The following is a 23,843-nucleotide window of genomic DNA, read 5'->3' as shown; positions in this document are numbered from 1 at the left end:
GAGAACAGAAGACTGTGGACAAGTCCCTTGCTGCCTTGAGCCTCCATTTCCATAAACATAAAATGAGAATCATAGCACCTGTCCTTCCAATGTCTCAGGGTGGTCGCATGGTAAAATAAACCAAGAAGAAAGTACCAAGTAGGTGGTTAGCATCTTCAGATGAATTAGCCAATGCATGAACCACCAGCCCATGGACTATTGGGAAGATAACTCAAATGAACCACCCTCTGAAGGAGAAGTTGGGGTACTTTCACCCCTGATTTGGTGAGAGGACAGCTGTCTCATCTCATAGACCTAAAGATCTTCTTTTTTTAGTTTTAATCTCCTCAGAGTGCTGACATCAACTATGGGGTAAATAGCTGACCTTGTAGCCTTCCTGCACCACGCTGCTTGCCCGTGGATATCACAGCTGGTAAAGAAGGACCAAACTCGAAGCTCCTTAGCGAAGAAGATAATGCAACCCACACAACCCTCTTTGCTGGATGGTGGCCTTTCTTTTCTGCCATAAGATGCTGGCCTAGGGGCCCCATCCGCCTGCTGCCCTGTGAAACCCACCCACCTCTGCTCATGATCTCCACCCTACTTTCTGCCTGCTCATCCCTCAGAAATCAAAATTAATCACCTTCTGTCTGGCTTCTGCATTGCGATAAATAGTTGCGGAGTGCTTCTGAGGAGGAAAAAAATCCAGCATTTAAAGTATTGAGCCACTCAGAAATAATTATTCATGAGGTTTTTGTGCATGCATTAGAGTTTTCCCTCGAGGCTGAGGGCTGCCTGCTGGAATGAACTTAGCCACAACTTGGCTTTTATTTCCTTGTTTTATTTTTTTCTTTCTCATTTTTTCCTCCGTGAGTTTATGATTCCTCAACACATTTGAGAAACTGAAACATTAAAAATGCTCATGAGCATGACATGGGCAGGGCATTTCTGAGCTCATCAACGGAAGAAGCTTATGATGAGGAGGAGGGACCTCAGAGACGTGATGGTTGCGCACGAGGGCACCCAGTCCAGGGTGGGAGTAGGCAGAGCCGCTGTCTTCAGGGAGCTGCAGTCAGAGAGGAGATGTAGCCCCGTCCCCAGGGACCCCCAGCCTGAGGGGAGATGCAGCCCCGTCCTCAAGAAGCCCCAGCCTGAGGGGACCTGTAGCCCCATAGTCAGAAAGCCCCAGTCTGAGGGAGACACAGCACTGTCCTCAGGGACCCTTGGTCTGAGGGGAGAAGCAGCCCCGTCCTCAGGGAGCCCCAGTCTGAGGGAAGAGAAACCCAAGCTCTCTTGGGACTTCCTGTAAGAAAGGAGATTCTATTCCGTTTTAGAGATGGTATTCTCAAGCTCAATGACTTTCTGATTGGGAGATGTGTTTGATAGTGTCATTTTTCAATGGGCAATGGAATTGACTGATTTACTTATTTATTCATTCAACAAATGTTTATTGAATACAGATTTAATTCTGTACCAAGTAGTCATAATACTGAGGGATTCACCTGAAAAAAATAAGACAGTCTTTTTTGCTCAAGACCACCAGCCTTATTTGGGAGACAGGTAGGTAACAGTTTTCACTGTAAATTGTAATAAGTGCTCTAACAGAGAGGAGCCCACAGGTCTGGGGAGAGAGACGGGCATGGCCCAATGTCTCCATTTTGCTGTGGAGTCTTCCAAAAAGATGGAACAGGAAGAAAACAAGTGTTGAATGTGGAATATCGGAACCTCTTTAAAGGATGTTTTCCACTCATTCATTTATAGATTTATTCAGTAAATACTTTTGGAGGCCCTCTAGATTCCAGTACTATGCCAAATGTAGGGATAGAAGGGGGGTAGGCATGACTCCTCCTCTTCAGCAGCTCATTGACCTGTGGAATCTTCAGCAATTCTTCATTGGCATATTCCAGAACTTTAGAGCAAAAGCCACTTGGAGGCCCTCTGGTTCTGTCCTCCAACTCGAGACACAAGGTTGTGTGGACAGACCAAGTCCCAGCACCTGGCACAGTGCTCAGAGAGGAGCACTCTAAATCCAGGCAAATCCAACTGCACTTACCTGATCCGCGCCCCCTGCCACTACCTTTTTTTTTTGAGACAGAGTCTCGCTCTGTCACCCAGGCTGGAGTGCTGTGGTGCCATTTCGGTTCACTGCAAGCTCCGCCTCCCAGGTTCACGCCATTCTCCCATATCAGCCTCCCGAGTAGCTGGGACTACAGGCGTGCACCACCACGCCTGGCTAATTTTGTTTTTGTATCTTTAGTAGAGACGGGGTTTCACCATGTTAGCCAGGATGGTCTCAATTTCCTGACCTCGTGATCTGCCCGCCTCGGCCTCCCAAAGTGCTGGGATTGCAGGCGTGAGCCACCACGCCCGGCCACCTGATCCCCACTCTTAGGAGATCTCTGTTTAGGTCTGATCAGCCTTCCTCTATCCCTCTTGCTGCAAACTCATCCCTTTTTCATGTGGGGGCGCCACGGAGGAGCTCTTCACTCTCCCTGCCCTCCAACCTCCTCTGCCTTCCTGGCTTCTCTACAGCACACTAGCCCAGCCATCTCTGTGGTTTCTGCTCACTGAAAGTCCCTGAAGATGATAAGATGATAGGTTTCTATGAGCCCAGAATCAAGATCTTCCCAGGGCAAAGGTGCGCCACCCCATGGGGAGTTTGGGGGCTGGGGTAGGGGGTAAATCAAGGGCACACTTTGGGAATTGGAGCAATAGCCTTAGGACCTGCTGGGCCTGCCCTGGGAGGCAGGGGCGGGGGCAGGTCTGGGTGAAGTGGTCCCACCTGGTCGCACCTGCTGGGCCTGACCTGGAAGGTGGGGGCAGGGGCTGGTCCGAGTGAAGTGGTCCCATGTGGGGTATAGCTGCCTTTAGAGCAGGTAGTGTCCTTTAGGATAGCTGAGTTAGGGAACAGGTGAAGCTGCTGTAATAGAGGCTCAAAAGACAGCAGCTGACACACAGGGGAGTTTACCACTCTCTTTTGTGATAAGCTAGAGGCAGGTGGGTAGTCTGGGTTATCCACCCCAGACTGGGGGTGCTGCTTTGCCACTGTCAGCACAGGCCTTCCGTTGCAGGCTGCATGAGGGCTGCTCCAGTGGTGGCCAATCTCTAGCTGGTGGGAGGTCAGGAAAGAATGAAGAGTATTCTCCTTTTTCTTTTTTTAAGGATATGGCCTGGAGATTGCTTCTGCCCACACTTTCACTCACATCCCATTGGCCAGAACTTAGTCACATGGCCAGTTCTCATTGTCGGGGCATCTTGGAAATGTAGTCTGCATCAGGGAAGCTATAAGCTCTGCTAAAGCTTGAGTGATACTAAAAACAAGGAGAGAATGGACACTGGGCATCATTCACGGTTTGTGTCACAGGGATCACCTCAACACTGCCAAAGATCCACGGCAACTTTATTTCCCCCAAACACCTCAGCAGCCTTTCTCTTCCCAAGGAATAGCAGGATTTGAGAGAAAAGCCCCCAGAGCAACCAGCTCCGAGGCAGGAAGAAGACTTTTTGAATTGCTTTCATGTAGACTTTTTTTTTTTTTTTTTTTTGTTTTGAGACGGAGTCTCGCTCTGTCGCCCAGGCTGGAGTGCAGTGGCGCAATCTCGGCTCACTGCAAGCTCCGCCTCCCGGGTTGACGCCATTTTCCTGCTTCAGCCTCTCCGAGTAGCTGGGACTACAGGCGCCCGCCACCACGCCCGGCTAATTTTTTGTATTTTTAGTAGAGACGGGGTTTCACCGTGATCTCGATCTCCTGACCTCGTGATCCGCCCGCCTCGGCCTCCCAAAGTGCTGGGATTACAAGCGTGAGCCACCGCGCCCGGCCTCATGTAGACTTTTTGATGCTGCCTAAAATGAGGTTGGTGATGGGGTCCCTCAGAAGCCAGGCTGAGACCCTCAGTCCACCAGGGCTGATGCCTAGAGCCTGTGCCGCGGCAGCAGGGGCTGAGTGCCATGCAGTCGTGGCACCCATAGGGGGCCCCTCTAGGACTCCGGGGGGTTCACCCTGTCCTGACCCAGCAGTTGCATTTGGTGCCCTCCTCTGTCCTCTTAGTGTGCCCTTTTAAATTCTGTTTCCAAACAAAATGATGGCTCCTTTGTTTGTGAAAGCTCCTGTGCACGCTGCCTGAGGGCTTTCTCTGGTTACTGGAGCATGCCTGTGCCCTCCCACACGACAGAAGTACCAGGGAATTACCCTGAGGAGTGGCTCCCGAACAATACTAAATGGCAGTTGGTGCATAAATAGCCAGCTCTGGAATGTGTTCTACGCAGTCTCTGAGAGATTCCCAGTGGGACCGAGCCCCAGTTACCCACAACAGTAATCTGCTCCCTGTACTGGCTTTTTTTCCTTTCTTATTTTCTTTCATCCCTATAGGTACTTCTTGGGGGTGACTTCCCAAATCAACTAGTTGTCCTGACATCGTTGTCTCTGACTCTACTTCTGATGAACTGAGACCGAGAAACCTGGGTTGATTGGTTCTCCTTACCGTCTCCAGAGAGAAGATCTGACAATCAAGGCAGAGGACTCCAAACTGGGAAAGAGCAGGTAGCTGCGTCTTATTGTCACTGTAGTCCCAGCACCCGGCATAGTACCACACACAGAACAGGTGGATACGTGCCCAGAAATTATTCCATTAGATTGAGTTAATTAATTAAAATGTATTCTCTCATCAACTTGCTGTGTGATTTTGGGCAAGTCACTTTACCTCTCTGAGCCACACTTTCACCATCTACAAATACATCACCTACTTAGAAGATGAAATGAGATAACAGGTGTGAATGAGCTTTGTGATTCTAACACTTTCTGAATCTTAAGGGGTGAAAGATTAGAAAGCTGCCTCTTATTCTTGTTGCTGCTTTTCGAAATGCCCAAATGGGAACATTTTAATGGCTAAAAGGCAGCACCAATTTTCTCATTGAAATTCTTTTGTTCGACAAAGTGGATAATCTTAGTGGAAGGAATATACATTATATTTTCTGTAAGATGCAGTAAAGTTGTTTTCATTTTGAATTAAACATGCTGTTTCTGAATATTTGTTCTGAATTGGTCTTGTGCCAAAAAAAAAAATAAATTAATAAATAAAGAGGAAGGCTGCTCCTCACTAATTTTCTCATTTGATAGCTGAGAAAATGGAGCAGGGAGGACTGTGTCCCCAGGGCTACAGGCTAGTTAGGAATATCCATTCATTCTGCAGTTACTACATGGGCACAGTTATGACCAAGCACTGTGCTGGGTGGGGGTGTGCCTTGCTGAGCCCAAATGGTCACAGTTCTGCCACCATGAAGCTGTCAGTCTTGTGGAGGCTGTGGCTCTAAACAGAACAGTCACACTAAGGGTTGAACAGCAAGTGCTGTGACAGAAAGGAACATGTTTCTTCAAGAACTAAAGCCATGGACCTAAGCTTGTGGTGGTGGGGAATGGAGAGAGAAGGTACTCCGAGAAAGACTATTTGAACTGAAGTCTGAAGTCGGAGGCATTATCTGGGAGAAAAGGAAGGGAGACCCTCCCAGAGGAGATAGGATATGCAAAGATCCTGTGGCCTGAGGTAGTACATACATGGTGGGTTTGAGGAAGTGAAAGAACGTCCTTGTGGCCAGAGTATGGAGCGCAAGGTGTGGGCTGATGAGAAATGAGGCTGCAGAGGTGGGCAGGAGGGTCCACATAGGTCCTTGGAGGGCATGCGTGCTAAGCCAGCTGTGGAATCCAAGTTTTATTCATTTTTTTCTGCCCAAAATTGTCTATAAAAATTTTAAAGTACAGAAAAGTTGCACAGTGAACGCTCATATACCCATTACAATTTGCATTTTGCTCTCTTTGTTTTATCGCAGATCTTTCCATCAATCCATCCCTTATTCATCTATTAATCTATCTTATTTTTCATGCTCTTCAAAGTAAGTTATGACATCAGCGCAGTTCAGCCTCAAACACTTTGGCCTGCATATCGTATCACTGGCAAAAGCATACTGCTGTGCAGCCCAGATCCTTATCAAGATACCAAACATTCCATCACTCCAGAAAGTTCCTTTGTGTCCCTTCTCAGTTAATTCCTGCCTTCAACTTTCAGGCAACCACTGTTCTGATGTTTTGCACCATAAATTAAATTTACTTATCCTAGAATTTCATATAAATGGAATGATTCATTATATCCCTTTTTGGGAAATGCTTGTTTAACTCAACATAATGTTTTAGAGATTAATTCGTATCGTATGTTTCAAGAGTTCCTCCCTTTTTGTTGTAGAATAGCATCTCTTGTATGTATGTGTTAAAATTTGGTCATCCATTCTACTGTTAATACATATTTGGGTTGTTTCCAGTTTGGGGTGATTAAGAATAACACTGCTATGAACAGTTTTGTACAAGTCTTTCTGAGGATGTGTGTTTTCATTTCTCTTGGGTAAATACCCAGGAACGGGATTGTTGGGTCATAAGGTTGATGTGTATTTAGTTTTATAAGCAACTTGCAGACTCTTCTCCAAAGTGGCTATACCATTTTCTATTCTCATGAACACAGTAGAATTCCAGTTGTTCCACATACTCATCAGTACAGTCTGTCATCAGCCTTTTACATTGTTAAATTGGTGAGTGTGTAATGATAGTTCATTATCAATTTAATTTGCATTTCTCTGGTGGTCAGTTGATGCTGAGAACTTTTTTCATATGCTTATGGGCCATTTGCGTTGGCTTTTGGTGAACTATCTGTTAAAATCTTTTGTCTACTTTTAAAAAAGAGAATTATTTATCTCCGTATTGTTAAGTTTTAGGGGTTGTATGTGTGTGTGTGTCCTGCATATAAGTCCTTTGCCAGATATATACAGTAATTATTTTAACCATCAAATGTTAATTGAACAACTGCTAATACCAGGCAATGTGCTAAACTAGACAGCCTGAGGTCTGCCTCTGGAAAGTCACAGTCTAGGTCCCCTGACTAGCAAATCCAAAGCTCTTCCTACTAAACTCACCTTCTCAGAAGAAAGCTTTAGATTCCATGTTTCGTCAAGATCCTTGAGCTAGCAGGAGGGGCTTCAAAGGAGGCATCAGATCCCAGCTCAGCCACTTACTTGCTGTGTGATTGGGGGCAAGCCACCTAACTTCTCTGAGCTTTTGTTTACTCATCTAAAAAAAGGGAAGGGAAGGAAAAAAAAAAAAGGACCTACCTCATAGATTTGCTGTGAAGACTAAAGGAGGGAAAAACACCGGGCATACAGGAGGCCCTAAGCCAATGTGGCCTGGGAGGGAGAGGGCCTGGGTTCCTGGCCTGTCTCACTCTTAACCAACCACGTGCTCCAGGCAGATTTCTCTCATTCCTCTTGTGCAGACCCTTTGGAGTAAAATCAAGGAGTGGGGCAAAGCAATCTCTAAGGTCTCTTCCAGTTCAAATATTCTGTGCTTGCAGGTTTCTTGGGTCCCTGATGAATGCTGGACCATAGCTGGGAGACACATTTTCAAGCCAAATTGACTGTTAGATCAGCAAGCATTTATTAAGCACTTTTATATGATCTTATGTTTTGAGACTTGGGGTGGGAGGACAGAGGCCCAAGGGAACTATTAGATGTATCACAACTCAAAGAGTCTCAATCAGATCTAAATTTAAAAATAATTGATAGGAAAGATGTTAATGTTCTTGAAAAAGCAAAGACAAAATAACTGCATACCCAGTTACTCAGGCACCTCTGTGTTCAATTTTCCTTTAACCAACTTCTTAACAGCCAATTAATGATTCTCTTTATTTACCCAATTGATGGAATTGGGGACTGTCTTACTACTCCCTTTATTTTTGCCTAAGTAGAAGACATATATTTGTTGGCTGTAAGGGTTTTGGATGGTTTTTTGTTTGTTTGTTTTTAGATTATATAATCAGTGAGATGAAGGCCATATCTCTTCTCTAATTTACTAATTTGGTAAATTCAAAGCTTCATGGGAGGGATTTGTGTAAACTATGGTTGAAAAGGAAGGCAGCTTGTGCAAATAACAGCAGCCAGGCTGGCAGTGCTTGGAGGGGCTTCCTCCGGCCCCAGCCTGGGGCTCTCCCGAAGTTCACAGCGAAGTGGGGCCAGCCCCAGGAGGCAGCATTGCTGTGCTTCAGAGCAACCAGCTGCCCTTGTCACCTCCTAGGTGGGCACATTACTCTGGGACTCAGTTTCCTCACCTGTATAATGGCGATGGTGGTAATGCCCACCCTGCCAGATTGTTTGAGGAGTACATGGGGTGGTGAGTGTAAAGCACTCAGTACAGTGCCTGGCATATCATAGGCTCCACATCCATGTTACCTGTCGCAATTATCAGTATGAAGGGAACAGTGTTGGAGGCCCCTTAGCTTCTAGTCACTTGGATGTAGGGGACCCCTTGAGCAGGCACATAGGAGTCAGCCTCTGAATCCTTTCAGATCTTCTCCGTCAGGGATATGTCTCCTCTGGATTGTCCCTAAGGCTTTATCCTTAAGTGACAATTTTCCCAACATTTTTTTCCTTCTGAAGCTCTTGGTCTCTATTTATTGTAAATTGGACGTCTGAGCTCCTGAGGCCACAGAGTTTGTTGAATCTGGCTTTCACATTTCAAGGGAGATAAAGAAATACTGCAACAGTGAGGGATGTAATTTTCAACCCAGAATAAATCTTCCTCTTCCCAGTCCCTGACAATCTCCCATTAGTAGGTGCTGGGACTAGGAGTGGTGAATTTCCTGCTGTAAAGGGTCTCCCCAAGGCTATTCCTCAAGGGGCTCATTTAACAGGGCCTCTGTCATAGTCCATCAACACCTCTCAAGGGCTAGCACTTTCTACCTCTTCAAACTTTTTCATACCTGCAGCAAATGCCTAGAGCAACAGGGGTCAGGGTAAAGGCCTGCTTGATTGCCCTTTCCCGTAACACCTCCATCCCCCTCCTCCAGGTCCTGAAGTCCCCCAGACCAGTGTTGTCCTGAACTGGAGGAGGCAGTAGAGGGACTGACTGTATAACAGCATATTGGATGCCAGTCCCCATTGGCTAACCAAATGCTTTCCCTGCATCATCTCATTTTATTCTTAAGAACCCTGGGAGCAGATACCATTATTCACTCAACCGAAATCAGGAAGCTGAAGCTCAGAAAGGTTCGCCAATCTGCCAGAGACATGAACTTTGCTAACGGTAGATCTGGAATTGGAGTCAGGGGTTCTGACTCCCGAGAGCAGCGTGCCATCCTCTGCTGTAGGTGTGATCCTCATGGGAGGGACCATCCTCTGCTGTAGGTGTGATCCTCATGGGAGGGACCATCCTCTGCTGTAGGTGTGATCCTCATGGGAGGGACCATCCTCTGCTGTAGGTGTGATCCTCATGGGAGGGACCATGCTCTGCTGTAGGTGTGATCCTCATGGGAGGGACCATGCTCTGCTGTAGGTGTGATCTTCATGGGAGGGATGAAACCAGGATTTGGCCTTGGGTCTTTCTGACTCCTCAGCCCTGTTCATGCTGCTTAGCAGAGACTCACTGTAGGTATCACACAATGAGTTTTCAAATAAATATGATTCAGCAAAACCCAGAGAACATCAAAACCCTGTCGGATGCAATTTAATGTCTCTTAGAGATTCAAGGAAGCATATTGTGCTCATTCAGGAATTCAGGACCACAGCTGCTGTGTTGATTGCACTGAAGATGGGCAGAGCTAGTCAACTGCTAAGGCTTCCAGGGACGGAGAGCTAGGTAATGGAAAGGTTTCTTGCACTGTCTTAGTTTATCTTCTTATGAAAATGGTGATTGGATTTTAGAGTCAGGGATGGGTGAAGCTCATAGAGAACTGTTTAGATGTGAAGACAGTTTGATCCCACTCACCAGATAGCCTATAATAATGAATAATAGTAGGTACCACTGAATTTGTATGCTAAGCAGTTTCTAGACACACATCTATATTTAACATAGTATCTCATTCAAAGTTTATCAACTTTTGAGGCGGATATTTTCCCAGGTTGACAGATGAAGACATGGCCACCCAGAGATGTTAAGTAAGTGACTCAATGTCACACAGCTGGGAATTAGAGGGTTTGAACCTGGGCACTCTGGCTCTAGAATGTGTGTTTTAATCATGTTCTATATTCTGTAACTATTTAGTGAGCCCCTGATGAGTGCTTAGCATGACGCTAGGAGTATTAAAGTGTTAACCCCCAGACCCCTGCACATCTTCTTCCTTAACAGGAATCATATGGGGACTGGTCCATGGCTTCCTCCCTAAGATCATGCGTGTTCCATGGGGCAGGATCCCACCCAGGTTGCCCAGCTGCATACTCAGCCGTTGGTAAAGGCTCTGGCACTCGGCATCAATTGAGAGATTGAGACAGTTCAGCTCATCCCACCACAACCAGCCACATGAGCTCCAAGCCCAATGGCTAGAGCTGCAAGAGGACCTGGGGTTGGAGAATGTGTAGCAGGGAGAGTGGAAACTCCAGGGAAAAGAAAGGGCTTCTGTAGCCTAAGGCCCTTCTGTTATAAGTAAGGCCCTGGGTCATTTCTAACAGCATCCGCTTGTCAGTAACACAGATTCGGACCCAACCCAGTCTTGCTAATCTGAAAATGCATTTTAACAAGATCCTCAAGTAACTTGTGTGCACATGGAAATGTGAGACGCACTGGTGCTGTGGCCTCGGTTTGTGTCCCACATCCCAAATTCATATGTTCAAACACTATCCCCCAAAGCGGTGGTGAGGCCTTTGGGAAGCGATTAGGTCATGGGGTTGGAGCTCTTATAAATGAGATAAGTGCATTTATAAAAGAGACCCCAGAGAACTCCCTCATCTCTTCTATCCTGTAAGGGCACAGCCAAAAGGCGTTGTCTATGAACCAAGCGGCAGACCCTCACCAGACACCAAATCTGCCAGCTCCTTGATCTTGGACTTCCCAGCCTCCAGAACTGTGATAAATAAATTTACTGTTTATAAATCACCCAGTCTAAGGTATTTTGTTATAGTAGCTTGAACAGACCAAGATGACTGGTATCAGGAGCTATCATCAGAATGGCTGAGACGGCTCTAAAACTCTTTGTGGAACTGGCTGGCTCCACAGGTTTAGCAGGCAGGGTTTGAAGTCACTCTCTAAGTGGAATCAGACTAACCTTACCTCTGCTTGTTGTGTCTACTGCTGCCCTGATTCTCATTCATGAATACATAAGTGTATATTCCATGTACAGCTAGAAGTCTGTCCATATACAGGATTCTTGTATCTTATACAGAACACTTTGCAGAACACAGTTCTCTACTGGAATCCCTGTCTGCTTATATCAGACTTAATTATTTAAATTTAATCCATTAGTAGTTCTATATTTAATTTTTAAAAATTAAACAAATTATTCACCTATTAATAAATAATAAAGTTTAACAGCTGTTAATGAGCATTCGAAATAGATAAATTACTGCATTCTGTACACAATACCAATATTTACCCATGAAACAGAAAAGTTGTACCTATAAGAAACTTCACCATTTTGAGCTGGTTCTCTTTTACTGTTAGTAAATATGAACTAATTACTCTATTATGTAGCATAAATAAGAAAGGGAGGGGGAGATGAAGGTGATTTACGTGCTAACAGCATGTTTTGTTCAACTCCTTTGACTACTCTAGCCCAGCGCATGCTCCCTCCCATCTCCAACAACTAGGGGGAGATGGGGAGTAGCCCATGAGGGTTGCCATTGGTTACATGGTGTTATAAACCACTCAAGAGTAAATCGCCCATCCCTCTCTCGCTGGGTGTTTCCCCAGAGTATTGTTAAAAGAGCCTCATGTAAAACCAGAAGTAGGAGGGAGCTACACACTGAATTAGAAAAGCACCCATGAAAATACTTTTATTATATAGGGAGTATAAAAGGCATATAAATAAAAATATTTGATTATGCGATTTGAACATTAAATTTCATTGCCATACCCCACATGCTTTGTTATGCAGACTGACGTCTGCTAGGAATGAGACTCTGGCATTGCCTTTCTAGCTTGTGTAATTCTAAGAGGTCCTGAAACAGTGTATTAGAATTTCCACTTATGCAAAAAGCTATATGTGTGTGTGTGTGTGTGTAGGTGTGGGATGCTTGCATGGAAGTATGTATATATGTATATGCATGTGAATGAAAAAATGTACATACACTTGCACGTGTAGTCACTCATTCTGTTTGTCAGTTAACTATTTATTAAAATGTCTACTATGTGCTATTTTACATGCTGAGGATTCAGCAGTGCACCAAAACAGACAAAATCTCTGTCTTTATGGAGTTACTATTCTCATGGGAGAGGGTATTAGGCCATTCTTGCATTGCTATAAAAGAATACCTGAGACTGGGTAATTTATAAAGAGAAGAGGGTTAATTGGCTCACAGTTGTGCAGGCTGTACAGGAAGCACGGTGCCGGAATCTGCTTGGTTTCTGGGGAGGCCCCAGGAACCTTGCAATCATGGGGAAGGTGAATGGGGAGCAGGTATCTCACACGGTGGGAGCAGGGGCAAGAGAGAGCAGGGAGGTGCTACACACCTTTTAAACAACCAGACCTCACAGGAACTCACTCACTATCTCCAGGACAGCACCAAGGGGATGGTGCTAAGCTGTTAATGAGAACTCTGCCCTCATGATCCAATCACCTCCCACCAGGCCCCACCTCCAACACTGGGGATTGCAATTCAACATGAAATTTGATGGGGACACAGATCCAAACCATATCAGAGAGAAACACCGTATCCAAACCGACAACAAGCAAATATTAAGTGAAGAAAACCAATTAGGATGAGTGATCAGGGTGCTACCTACGACAGGGTGACCAGGAAAGGTGTCTTTGAGAGGGTAACATTTAGACAGAGACCTTCGTAAGGGGAGGGAATAAGGTGTGCTGGAGGGGCAGGAATCCAGGAGAAGGGTCCAGCTTATGCTAAAGTGTGGACACAAGGGCTCATTTAGAGGTTTGGGGAACACCGAAGAGGGTGTGGAGAACAGTGAGTGAGACGGGGTCTGTGTACCGGATAACAAACTCCTTAAACTAGGGACCATGGCGCCAGACCCGTGGGGTGAAAGCGGCTTCATAGCTCACCTAGCCAAAAACCCTTATTTTCTGGACAAGTTGGAGCCAGAACTGGGATTTTGCACTTAGGGGTCCTAACCACGAGTCTGGGGGCTCTGCCCTCTCCCTGCCCCCATTCCCTACCCCTAAGTGACTCAGCTTCCCTGGTACAGGCCTGAGCTCAAAACAAAAGGGGCTACTTCCTGCTTGTTTATGGACTGATCCTGGTTCTCGTTCCCTGGCTCAGCCAGACTCAGAGCCTCTGGCATTTCCTTAACCTCTCTTCCTATCCCTGACCTTCCAGAAAAGGACTGGCACAGCCTTGTGCCCTGCAGACTCTTGATGAAATCATCATTCGCACTTGTGCCATTCTTTGCCTTTACAAACTGTCTAGGGAGGCTTCTTCAGGCTTCAGGTCTCACGAGGGAGGGACGTGGGGAGCTAAAAGCATTATTTTGGGAGAGGGTGTTACGGAGATGGTGATATTTGTGTTGAGAAAGCCTGAGGCCCAGGGAAGTGACCGAGACAGCTTTCCTGGAAGATAGTGACAGGCAGGCCCTGGCTTCCGATGGAAGGTCTTGGATTCAAGGTGGGGCTGTGGGTTATCTCAGCTCAGTCACTCTTTCCAGGTATCTCTGAGCACCGGGGGCCTCAATACTTTCTGTTTTTGGACACCTGCTGTATCTGTTAGTATTAGGTTCAGTTGCAGGACAGAAAGACCAAATATTGAGTAGGCTCCTGGCCAATATAATTCAAGTTTGCTCTTCTCTCATGTAAAAGAAGTCTGGGTTGGCAATCCAGGCCTGTCAAGAGGGCTCCTTGGTACCATCCACGTCCCAGCCTCCATGTGTCTTTCTGTATCTCAAGGTCACCCCATGACTTAAGATGGCCACTAGAATTCCAGCCATCTTGTTGACCTTCTAGATAGAAAGCAGGACACATTGGGGAAGGCAAAAGGGTATCTATCAGCTGAGAAACCTCCCTTTACAAATCCTTTCCAAAATCCCCACCCAGTGACTTCCCCTTATATTTCACTGGTCACCGCCATCTTCAGGGAAGGCTGAGAAATACTTTTTTGTTTGTTTAGGTGGCATATTTCCACTCTAAAGAAATTGTCATTCTGAAAGACCAGATGCTGGATATATGGTATTAAATCTCTGCCACTTACGCCAAAGCTCAGACCAGCTCAGGCTCCTGTCTGAGGTCCCCAAACTCAGGTGGGAGACGGCAGAGAACAGGCATCCCTAGAGGTCCTGGTTGGTTGGAAAGAAGAAAGGGACTCCTATGCTTAGCTCTCTCTCTCTCTCTCTCTCCAGATGGAATTATTCTCAGTGGATTTGTTGGGGGTAAGAATGAAGGACTTGAATGGAGGCCATCCTTGGAAAGATGGTCCCCCCTCACACTTGAATTTCTGTAACAACTGCACATGAGTACGCTGGTCCCTGGACATGATTTCCTGGTTTCTTTTTATAAATGTGATGATATTATAGTTCATAAGGCCACAGGGAAGAAGAACAGAGAATATGAAGAGAATATAAAACTTGAAGCAAAATATTTGTCATATGGTAGGCCCTCAGAGATAGTAACAGTTTACTATTATGTGTGTGAGCCACAGATTAGTGTGTTTGTGTGTGTGCACATGTGCTTATATAAACGTGTGTGTGTAAGCACATGTGTATGCGTGATTGCTCATGGAGAGGATGGCACAAAAGACAGAATGAGAGGCTGTGGCAGGCTTTGGTTTTTGTGTGTCCTGTGCCCTGCTCTCCTACCCAGCGGGGCAGGGCAGGGAAGGGCAGGGCAGTGACGACAGGACCCGCCTCTCACAGAATTGAGTTTCCATGGGAGGCGCTTTAACACTAAAAATTCCTGCAGTCCAATTTTGAGGGCAACAGGCAGAGAGAAGCTGGGTTGCCAAGCAACCAGCCATTAACAGGAAATTAGTCGCTCATCTCTGAATGTCCTGTCCCATTTCCATCCTACCTCCCCGACTTCTGCCAAACAGAAACACTCACATACAGGGACACACAGAGAGCCATACAACTGAGTGTCTCCAGGAGCTTTTCGAGAGAGAATTCACGTTGCTGGACTCACATCCAGCTGCAACGGGCAGGCCAGAGCATCACCAGTCACCTCCTCCTCTTTCCCCACCCTCTGTTTCTCCTTCCCTACCCATTCCTCTCCAGGCATAGCTCAGCCCTGTGTCCCAGTGGGCCCTAACGGCCTGCATTCATGTATTTTTCCCCTTGAGCTCCCTTAGGGCAGGGTTCTTTCTTCTTCACCAATCTGAAAGCTCCCTACAAGTAGTAGTACCCAGCCTCTCAAATCTCACCCTTAACCTCATCTCTCAAACCCTACTCAAACCCTATCCCAAACCCAAATCCCAAGCCTGATGTTTGGCCTAGGTTTCTTGCTTCAGGAGCTGGGCTGCACCTGTTGTCAAAGGGGCAGAGCCACCTCAACACTCACTTGGGGTGTGTGAGAAATCGATGGCCCATCTGGGGAAAGAAAGAGGAGTGGAGCAGGCTTGCTTGACCTCCCATATTGGCCAGGCATGGGTCAGGGGCTCAGGCTAGGAGCTGCTTTTGCCTCAACCCCGTCTCGACAGAGAACAGTGAAGTGGGGGCCCCTTCAGGTCACCTGATACCTCCTGTGGAACATGCCCCTTCCTTGGATCTGTTCTGCCCTCGTGGGTAGCACTTGGGGTCTTCATAGACACAAATATATCTGGAGAGAAAGCTGCATACCCAGGATTACCATCTCCAGCCCAAGCCGTATTTCTAGCAAGTTGACCTTGAGTCCTGAGGCCCCTTCTCCACCTATTCCCTTCCTCCACACATTCATGGACATAGGCAACTGATCCCCAATTAGCAATGTCAATTGGACTACACACTGGGCTAGACTCTGCTATAATTACCCTCTTGGAAGGAGCCCATGGACCAGGGAAAGAAACAGACATGTAAGTCGTTATGTGCCCAGCAGAGGCATATGAAGGGTGTGGAGACCCAGGCAAGGAGTAATTCAGTCTGTTGAAGTTGAGGGGGTGGGTGGAGAGAGAAATCAGGGAGCAGGTGACATGCCAGTTGGACCTTGGAATACGAATAGAAGCTTGCCAGAGAGAAATGTTGGGGACAGTGTTGAGGAGAGGGCATTCCAAGCAGAGGCAACAGCCTGGACATGAGCTGTGTATAAATAATCACCTTCCAGAATTAAGGAGCAGTATTGCTGTGTTTTGAAAGTTAATATTTAAAGAACATTGGGATAGGGGCAAGGAGGTTTAGGCCTCAGCTCTGACCCTGACTGGTTGTGCATCCCCTGACAAGTTATGTCACGTCTCCGGACTTCTGTTGTCTCATCTGTGAAACAGAGGCTTGGGCAATCTCTGGGGTTGTTCTCAAGCCTGACAACCCATGGCTTTTTTTGTGTAGGATGTTCATCTGAGGGGAGGAGGCCCAGGTGGGGGTGTTGCAGGGGCTGTGGTCCAGAGACCTGTCTTCTCATTTCTCCCCACTTCCCTCCCTCCCCACTCTGGGACTGCCTCATTGCCTTCCCAGGGTCTCCTGGCAGCATAGAACTCTGAGCATTACAGTGACCTTTGCAGAAAATTGCTCATTTCAAAAGATTTAACTGCATTTAAAGTTAACGTGGGAGGCTTTTAAGCAGGGATCCGCAGGTATCATGGAGTGTCAGGATGGGCTGTGGTGTGTCTTGGAGACCAATAAAGGCTGAGGGAAATAGGACTTTGCCCATTCAGCACCTTTCCCAAGAGGGGAGCAAACAGCTGAGGTCAGAACGCCTGGATTACACACTGAGGCCTCCCCTGCCTGAGGAATGCTCTGAGCTGAGAGAACAGGATTAAGACCCGAGCAGCAACTGTTCTCACAAGTTCTGTCCTATAAGAAGCATTATTGTCATGCAGGAGAGGAAGGTGATGAGAGGGGCAGAAAAACAGCTTATCCTGACTCTCCTGGGTCTCCAGCCTCTCCTGTACGGCCCTGTCTACTTACTGGCAGAGCAGGAGGCTGCCTGGATGTCTTTCCTGTCCCAGTGACACATTCCTTTTTTTGACTACAGGAAAATCCCAAGAAGACAAGAAAGGTCACATCATTAACACACCAGGGTGTTAGCCCGATGGCCTCTTGGGAGGCCACTGAAAGGAAAGAATGACGAGGTGCCCAAAAGGGAGATGGAAGGACCCCAGACAGGCTTGACGCCATGCTGTAGCTCTGGGGGGCCTCCGGGCAGCCTCTCCACTGCCTGGCAGCAGGGCTTGTGGAACAACTGATCCTGTTTCAGCCTCATGAAATCATGACTTTCAATGCCCTTCAGGGCCCCAGGGAGGAAGATGGTCTCTCAGTGACAGGAGCAGGGAGAGGAAAGCTTGACCTGTTGCCCCTGTTCCCCAGGTGGTCACTGCTTTCTGGCCTGAGGCTTTGAATCTTCAAAGCCTTTTTTAATGTGAAGGAAATGCAATTTCTTTGTCAAATCAAAGGCTCCTTAGCTGTGCAGAGGCTGCTCAGCCCAAACACCCTTGCCTTGGGCAGAGCAGAGGCCTGATGACTTTCCATGGGTGTGCTTGTGCATATTTAATTTGATTTGTATTTATGGAGTGCTGCGCTGTCTGCCTATGTGGGGGCCTGTGTGCTTGAATACTCCCTTTTGCAGGCATTTCTGTCTGCAGGCACTCATGCATGCCTGTGTATTATGTGTTTGGCATATGTCCATGTGCCCACATGTGCAGGCCTAGCCTAGTGATTCCGGGTGGAGTGCGCTTATGTGAAGACACAAATGGATGCAGCGGTGGGGTGGGAAGAAGAGAGCCGCAGAAAGCCTGTGCCTGGAGCATTTCTTGCTAAAGTGCTGAGAACACATCAGCATCTCAGAGAATCCACTGAAACCTGGGCCCCAGTGAATGGAGGGCCAGAAAAGCTCACGTCCACTGAGCTGTCACCTCACTAGAGGTCTCTGGGGACCTCAGGAGCCTAGTGCCTCTCTGTGACCTGGATCTAGGCAAAGGATTTCCCATCACAGCCCCTTATTGACTACTCAGGAACGTCCCGACCTCCTTTTCCCATCTGAGCAGTGGCTGGCAGGGTGGCTGGCTGGAGAGGGAGGAGGAGGGCATGGATATGAGGATTTTCCTGGGTAATGTGGGCAGGGGTGGAGGCTGAGGGAAATAGGAGCTTGCCCATTCAGTACCTTTCCCAAGAGGGAAGCAAACAGCTGAGGTTGGAGCTCCTGGATCACACAGCCAAGGCCTGGCCTCCTCCATCTGACTTGGATGCCTGATCTGAAGATGGATCTTGGCTGGAGGATCTGGAGAGGCAAAGCACAGAGATGGTGGGGTGGATGAAAGGGCTAGACATAAAGAGACAGATCTCATTACTCAGGAGAAAGTTGCATTCTCAGTTTTTATAATGCTCTTGAAGAGAAGAGTAAGTTTTTCTCACTTGTAGCTGGCTGGAAAGCCAGGGCTGGGTCAGGGTTCAGGGAGCAGGAATAGGCACTGAGACCTTTTTGGCTGTGGTGATAGATGGTGCTGATGAACTTGAAAGGATGCTGTGGGTGGAGTTGGGGGAGGGGTTGCCTCATCTCAGGACAGAAGGGGCAGAAGGGGATTATTGTCTGCAAAAAGTGAAGTGGGGGTAGGGAGGCCTGAGGGATCTTTCATCTCTTAGTACCTCTTCCCTCCCTCCCTCCCTCTCTTCCTCCCGAGTTTCCTCTTCCCCAGGGTCCTTTCTCTCCATGCTTTCTCTATCCAGGCACTCCCCAGCCCAGCTGGTCAGCCTCTCTTCTGGCTCTTGAGGTCTATGAGGGACAGTGGCCACTCCTGCGGGACACACAAGACTGTCTGTCCTACACCTCTCTCTCTGTGATCATACCGAAAGGTTCTGCTTCCTGCCCCTGGGTTGGCTAAGGGGCTGCTAAGTGCTACCTGCAGGTTTGCATCCCAGCTCCCCCTTTCAGGGACTCAGCAGTGGAGGCTGTTAAAGACAGCGTGTAATTAACATTCTGGGCTGGTAGGTGTGCAGGTACTGCAGGACTCTGAGAGCTGGGAGAGCATCTCACTCTGCATTCCCACCTCTTCATTCTCTCTCCCCAGTTTGCTTGGATTCCCATGTGTGCTCTCTTTCTGCATCTGTCTGCTCTCCTCTCTGTTATCTCCTTGTCTATCCTCTCCATCTCTCCCTGGCTCTGTGTCTCCTTCCAGCTCCTCTGGGCTCCAGATGCCTCAGTCTTACATGGTTAAGTGTTTTTTTTTTCCCGCTTCCTGTTTTCCTTCCCAGAGCCTGCCTGCCTCTTTCTTTCTAAGTGCTCTGATCTTACTTTCAGTTCCTCTCCCTGTAGGTCTCCTGCTCTATCAGCCTGTCTCTTTCTCTCTCTTTCTCCCCCCACACTCCACCCCACTCTCCTATTTGGAAGGTAAATGTTCAAATAAATGAAAAAGGTCAAACCCCATGTGCCTGGCAGTAGAAAGCAACTGTGCACCCCTGGGAGCAAGCGTGGCAGAGACTGTGTGGAGCAAAAGATCCCCAATTACTGCCTCTCAGTGCTGGGCTTACTGCTCTAAAAAAAGAGGAATTCAAAGTAGGAGAGGCAGAAGGGCCTTGGTGGGGCTGTGGAGCTGGAGGTATAGCAGGCAGTAGTGGGCGTGAGAGGACTCAGCCCCAAGACACTCCAAGAATTGTTTCTACCTCTCTTATCTGGCTTCAGATTCCAAGCCTTCTCTCCATCTGAGCCGCTCTATGGGCCAGCTCCACTGGCCCCACTGCATGTAAATGATGCTCATGCCCACGGGGACCTCACCCCCAGACACACACTTACGCCATTAGAGTCCCCACTCTATTGCAGGCCTACAGTTCTCCAGGCCACAGCTCTGTCATGAACAGGTATCAGGGAAGCCATCCTTAAAGGCTTGAGACAGGCCTCACATTCCCTTCTTACTTCCCTCTTTGAAATCCCCTCAAATTCAATGGGAATCTGTCTCCCAGGAACAGACCTAAATTGCATTTTAACCAATTTCTATTCTTTCCCACTTTCTCTTCTTCAGTGGGTAGTGGATTGATAGAGGATGGGGTAAAATTTACTGTTTCGTGTTTCCAAAGACCACCTCTGCGAGTTACAGGAAAAGCTGGTGTGATGGTTAACATTATGTGTCAACATGACTGGGCTAAGGAATGCCCAGATAGCTGGTAAAATGTTCTTTCTGGGTATGTCAGTGAGGATAAGTCTGGAAGAGATCAGCATTTGAAATGATAGACCAAGTAAAGAAGATCTGCCCTCCCCAATGCGGATGGGCATCAACCAATCTATTGACAGTCCAGAGAGGAAAACGAACAAACAAACAAAAAAGGTGGAGGAAGGGAAAGTTTGCTCCCTGTTTGAGATGGAACATCCATCTTTTCCTGTCCTTGGACTTCAGTGCTCCTGGCTCTTGGGCCTCAGGACTCAGACCAGGATTTATATCATTGTCTCCCTCGGTTCTCAGGCCTTCAGACTTTAAGCCACTCACTTTAAGCCAATGCATTACACCACTGGCTTGCCTGGTTCTCCAGCCTGCAGATGGGCAGACTGTGGGACTTCTCAGACTCCATAATTGTGTGAGCCAATTCCTGTAATTAATCTCTCTATATCTATACCTATCTATACTTCCTATTGATTCTGTTTCTCTGGAGAACCTTCACTAACACAGGTGGGATAGATTTTAGAGTTAGAAGTTCAGAGCTCAAATCTAGCTTTCCCTGCTTAATAACTTTGTGATCTTGGGCAACTTATTTAATGTCCTGGAACCTCAGTTTCTCTATCTGTCAAATGTGGGCTCAATAATCCCTATCTTACAGAATAATTATTATATCTATCTTACAGATTATGCCTATTTGAAGGATCCACTTACTAGGAGCAGGCATGGTTGGCAGTCTACCAGCCCAAAAAACCACAGTGGCATTTGGAACAACAAGTAACTTATCATGGATATCAGTTTCACAGTTCACCCTTGAGTTTATTCAGGAGGTTCAAGTGAATTCCAACAGGTCCTGGTGACCTATGTATGCTGATTTCTGGAGGAAATTCAGAATTTGGGTTCCCCTCAAGGAGGAAAACTCATACAGTCAGTGCTATGCTGTTGCTCCAAGGTCTCTGCAGGACTAAGCCTTAGGAACCAGGTGTTAGCCAGCCTGATCACTCACTCTGTTTTGGTTTCTCCCTTTCCCTGTCCCACTGTCCCGTTCCTCTTTCAGTGCTTTCTTCACCTCCCAAATAAATAATATTGCGCCCACATCATTGCCTCAGGCTCAGCTTCTGCAGGAATCCAAATTGAGATAGCATGATATTGCATAAAGACTCTGGGTTTGAGGATCATGTTCCAATGCTGACATGATTTAGCTGAAGGGTCTTGCCTTATTTCTTAGTCTGTTTTCTGCTGCCATAACAGAATACCACAGACTGGGTAACTAAAACAGAAATTTATTTGGCTCCTGGTTCTGGAGGCTGGAAAGTCCAAAAGCATGGCACTGGCATCTGGTAAAGGCCTTAGTGCTGTGTCGTAACATTGTGGAAGACATCACATGGCAAGAAAGTGTGAGAGTGTATCACATAGAGGGAGGACATTAGAATAGTAAACCCACCCTGTTTATCAGTAACTCACTGTCACAATAATGGTACTGATACATTCATGAGGGTGGATCCCTCATGGCCCAATCACCTCTTAGGTGACTCACCTCTTAATTCTGTCACAATGGCAATTAAATTTCTTTTCTTTCTTTCTTTCTTTTTTTTTTTTGAGATGGAGTTTTGCTCTTGTTGCCCAGGCTGGAGTGCAGTGGCATTTTCTCAGTTCACTGCAACCTCTGCCTCCTGGGTTCAAGCAATTCTCCTGCCTCAGCCTCCCAAGTAGCTGGGATTACGGGCATATGCCACCATGCCCAGCTAATTTTGTATTTTTAGTAGAGATGGGGTTTCACCATGTTGGCCAGGCTGGTATCAAACTACTGACCTCAGGTGATCCATCTGCCTTGGCATCCCATAGTGCTGGGATTACAGGTGTGAGCCACCACACCCGGCCAGGCAATTACATTTCAATGTGAGTTTTGGAGGAGACATTCAAACCATAGTACTTCATAACCAATTTTGATCATAATTTTCGCATCTATGAAATGGGGCTACTAAAAATTCCTTTCCTACCCATCTTAGAGACTATGTTATGATGAGATTAAATGAGATAATGTGAGTAAAACAATAACAACAAAAAAGCAAACCATAAATCAATATGTACATGTAAGGAGTTACCATTGTCATCAATATTTGATCTTGTACATTCAACTCTCATCATCAAAAGGCATTTTGGGAGTGGAGATTTCAGGGCCATCTTCCCTGGCAGATTTGGCTGAGCCTGTCCACCAGCCTCTTTTCATTCTTTGTGCACCTTTTGCACTGTGATCACTGAGGGCTCCCACTTATTCTTCACCTGGTTCCCTGACTTTGAAGTTATTTAAAGGAACTGTTATTACTGGCTTTGGAGTTCCTCACAAGGGGATTCTCAGATGCTTTTCCTGGATGTTTGACTTCAAATGTACATCTGACCTGCCATGCACTCTTTTCTTGTAATAAATAATTAATAATAAAATATGAATATATAATATAGATTATATACACTTACAGGATGCCTTTCCCTTTACATCTTTACATGACTTCTTTTTCTCTGCTAGTTAGCCATGCAGAAGGTTTTTTTTTTTTTTTTCCTTTCCAGAAACCAGTCTTTTTGATCCTCAGCACACATTTTTTCCTGGCTTTCAATGAGGATTTTCTTTATTTTTTTAAAATAGTCTATGGGTTTCTTATGCTTTTAAAAATGTTATTTAAAACTTTCTTTTAACCATTCCTTTTGATTTTTTTTCTTCAACACATGCTCTCATTTTCTATATTTCTCTCTACAAGAAATGAGCAGCAGCATAATGGGTATTTTCGGCTTTCCCACCAGGGGATTAAACTTCAAGGTGCTGTGGTCTGAAGGAGGCAGAGCTTCACCCATAAATGTGTTTTGGCCAGTTCCTGCCCTTCCCTCCAGAAGCACCCCTGCCCTTTCCCCACACTGCGACCAGCAAGCCTCATGCCTGTGATAGGGCCCTTATCTCTGTCACCACCGGGGACTTGCTGCACAATGCCACTTTATCACTTGCACCAGGTGCCTGAGCTCACTGCGCCTCACCCTTAATTAATTACACCCTCTGCCATAAGACGCCATCTCCCTCCCGAAGACAGCCTTCAAGACCCGTCAGATGAAGAAGCAAAACCCTTTCATCTTTCCTGATGGCTCCTCTCTTTCTGTGTCATTTTTTCCCCTTCCTGCCAACACTGATCGTTTTGTAAATCTGCTTGTGCTCTTGGTCTAGAGCCATCCATGAGGCCTGGACTCCGCAGTGAAATCAAGCTCCAGGAAGCAGGGTGTGAGGCCCATTAAGTGTGGCAGGGAGCAGAGGCAGGGTGTTAGGTCTTATGAGACCCCAGAGGCCAGTATTCAAAAATGGTCAGAGGGCAGGGGAGCATGGGGCAAGGTGGTGTGTGTGTCCCAGTTGGGGGGTGCAGTGACTGCTGGGGATCAGAGATAGGCTTCAGATATGGTTGTGAAGAATATTCTCCTGTGATATCAAGTTTCACTATTGTGTCATAGACAGTGAGAGACCCTGCCACCAGAGGCACAGGCAGCAATGGGTTCTGCAAATCATGACGCAGACAGCGACACTAACAGTGAGAAGCCTCAGCACAGAGTTGCACAGAGAGCCTGCCTCTGCATTCGTAACACTGACAGCACAGACACCATAACTCCAGCCATGACAGGCTGTGCACACAGGGACCCAGGAAGTGAAGGGCACTGCA

At 46.9% G+C, this 23,843-nt stretch overlaps 1 protein-coding gene across 1 annotated transcript in view; it reads left to right on the top strand.

Annotated features, from left to right (window-relative positions):
• LRFN2 (leucine rich repeat and fibronectin type III domain containing 2) overlaps positions 1-23,843 on the top strand; it is a 390,172-nt gene that overhangs the window by 38,439 nt on the left and 327,890 nt on the right. Inside the window, exon 3 of the mRNA XM_063632414.1 lies at positions 4,349-4,519. The gene's annotated coding sequence lies outside the window, so the exon portion shown is untranslated. The remainder of the gene's footprint in view (positions 1-4,348; positions 4,520-23,843) is intronic.

Source organism: Symphalangus syndactylus, chromosome 23 (assembly GCF_028878055.3).
Source record: "Symphalangus syndactylus isolate Jambi chromosome 23, NHGRI_mSymSyn1-v2.1_pri, whole genome shotgun sequence".
NCBI lineage: Eukaryota > Metazoa > Chordata > Mammalia > Primates > Hylobatidae > Symphalangus > Symphalangus syndactylus.
This window is presented reverse-complemented; position numbering and strand designations above follow the sequence as displayed.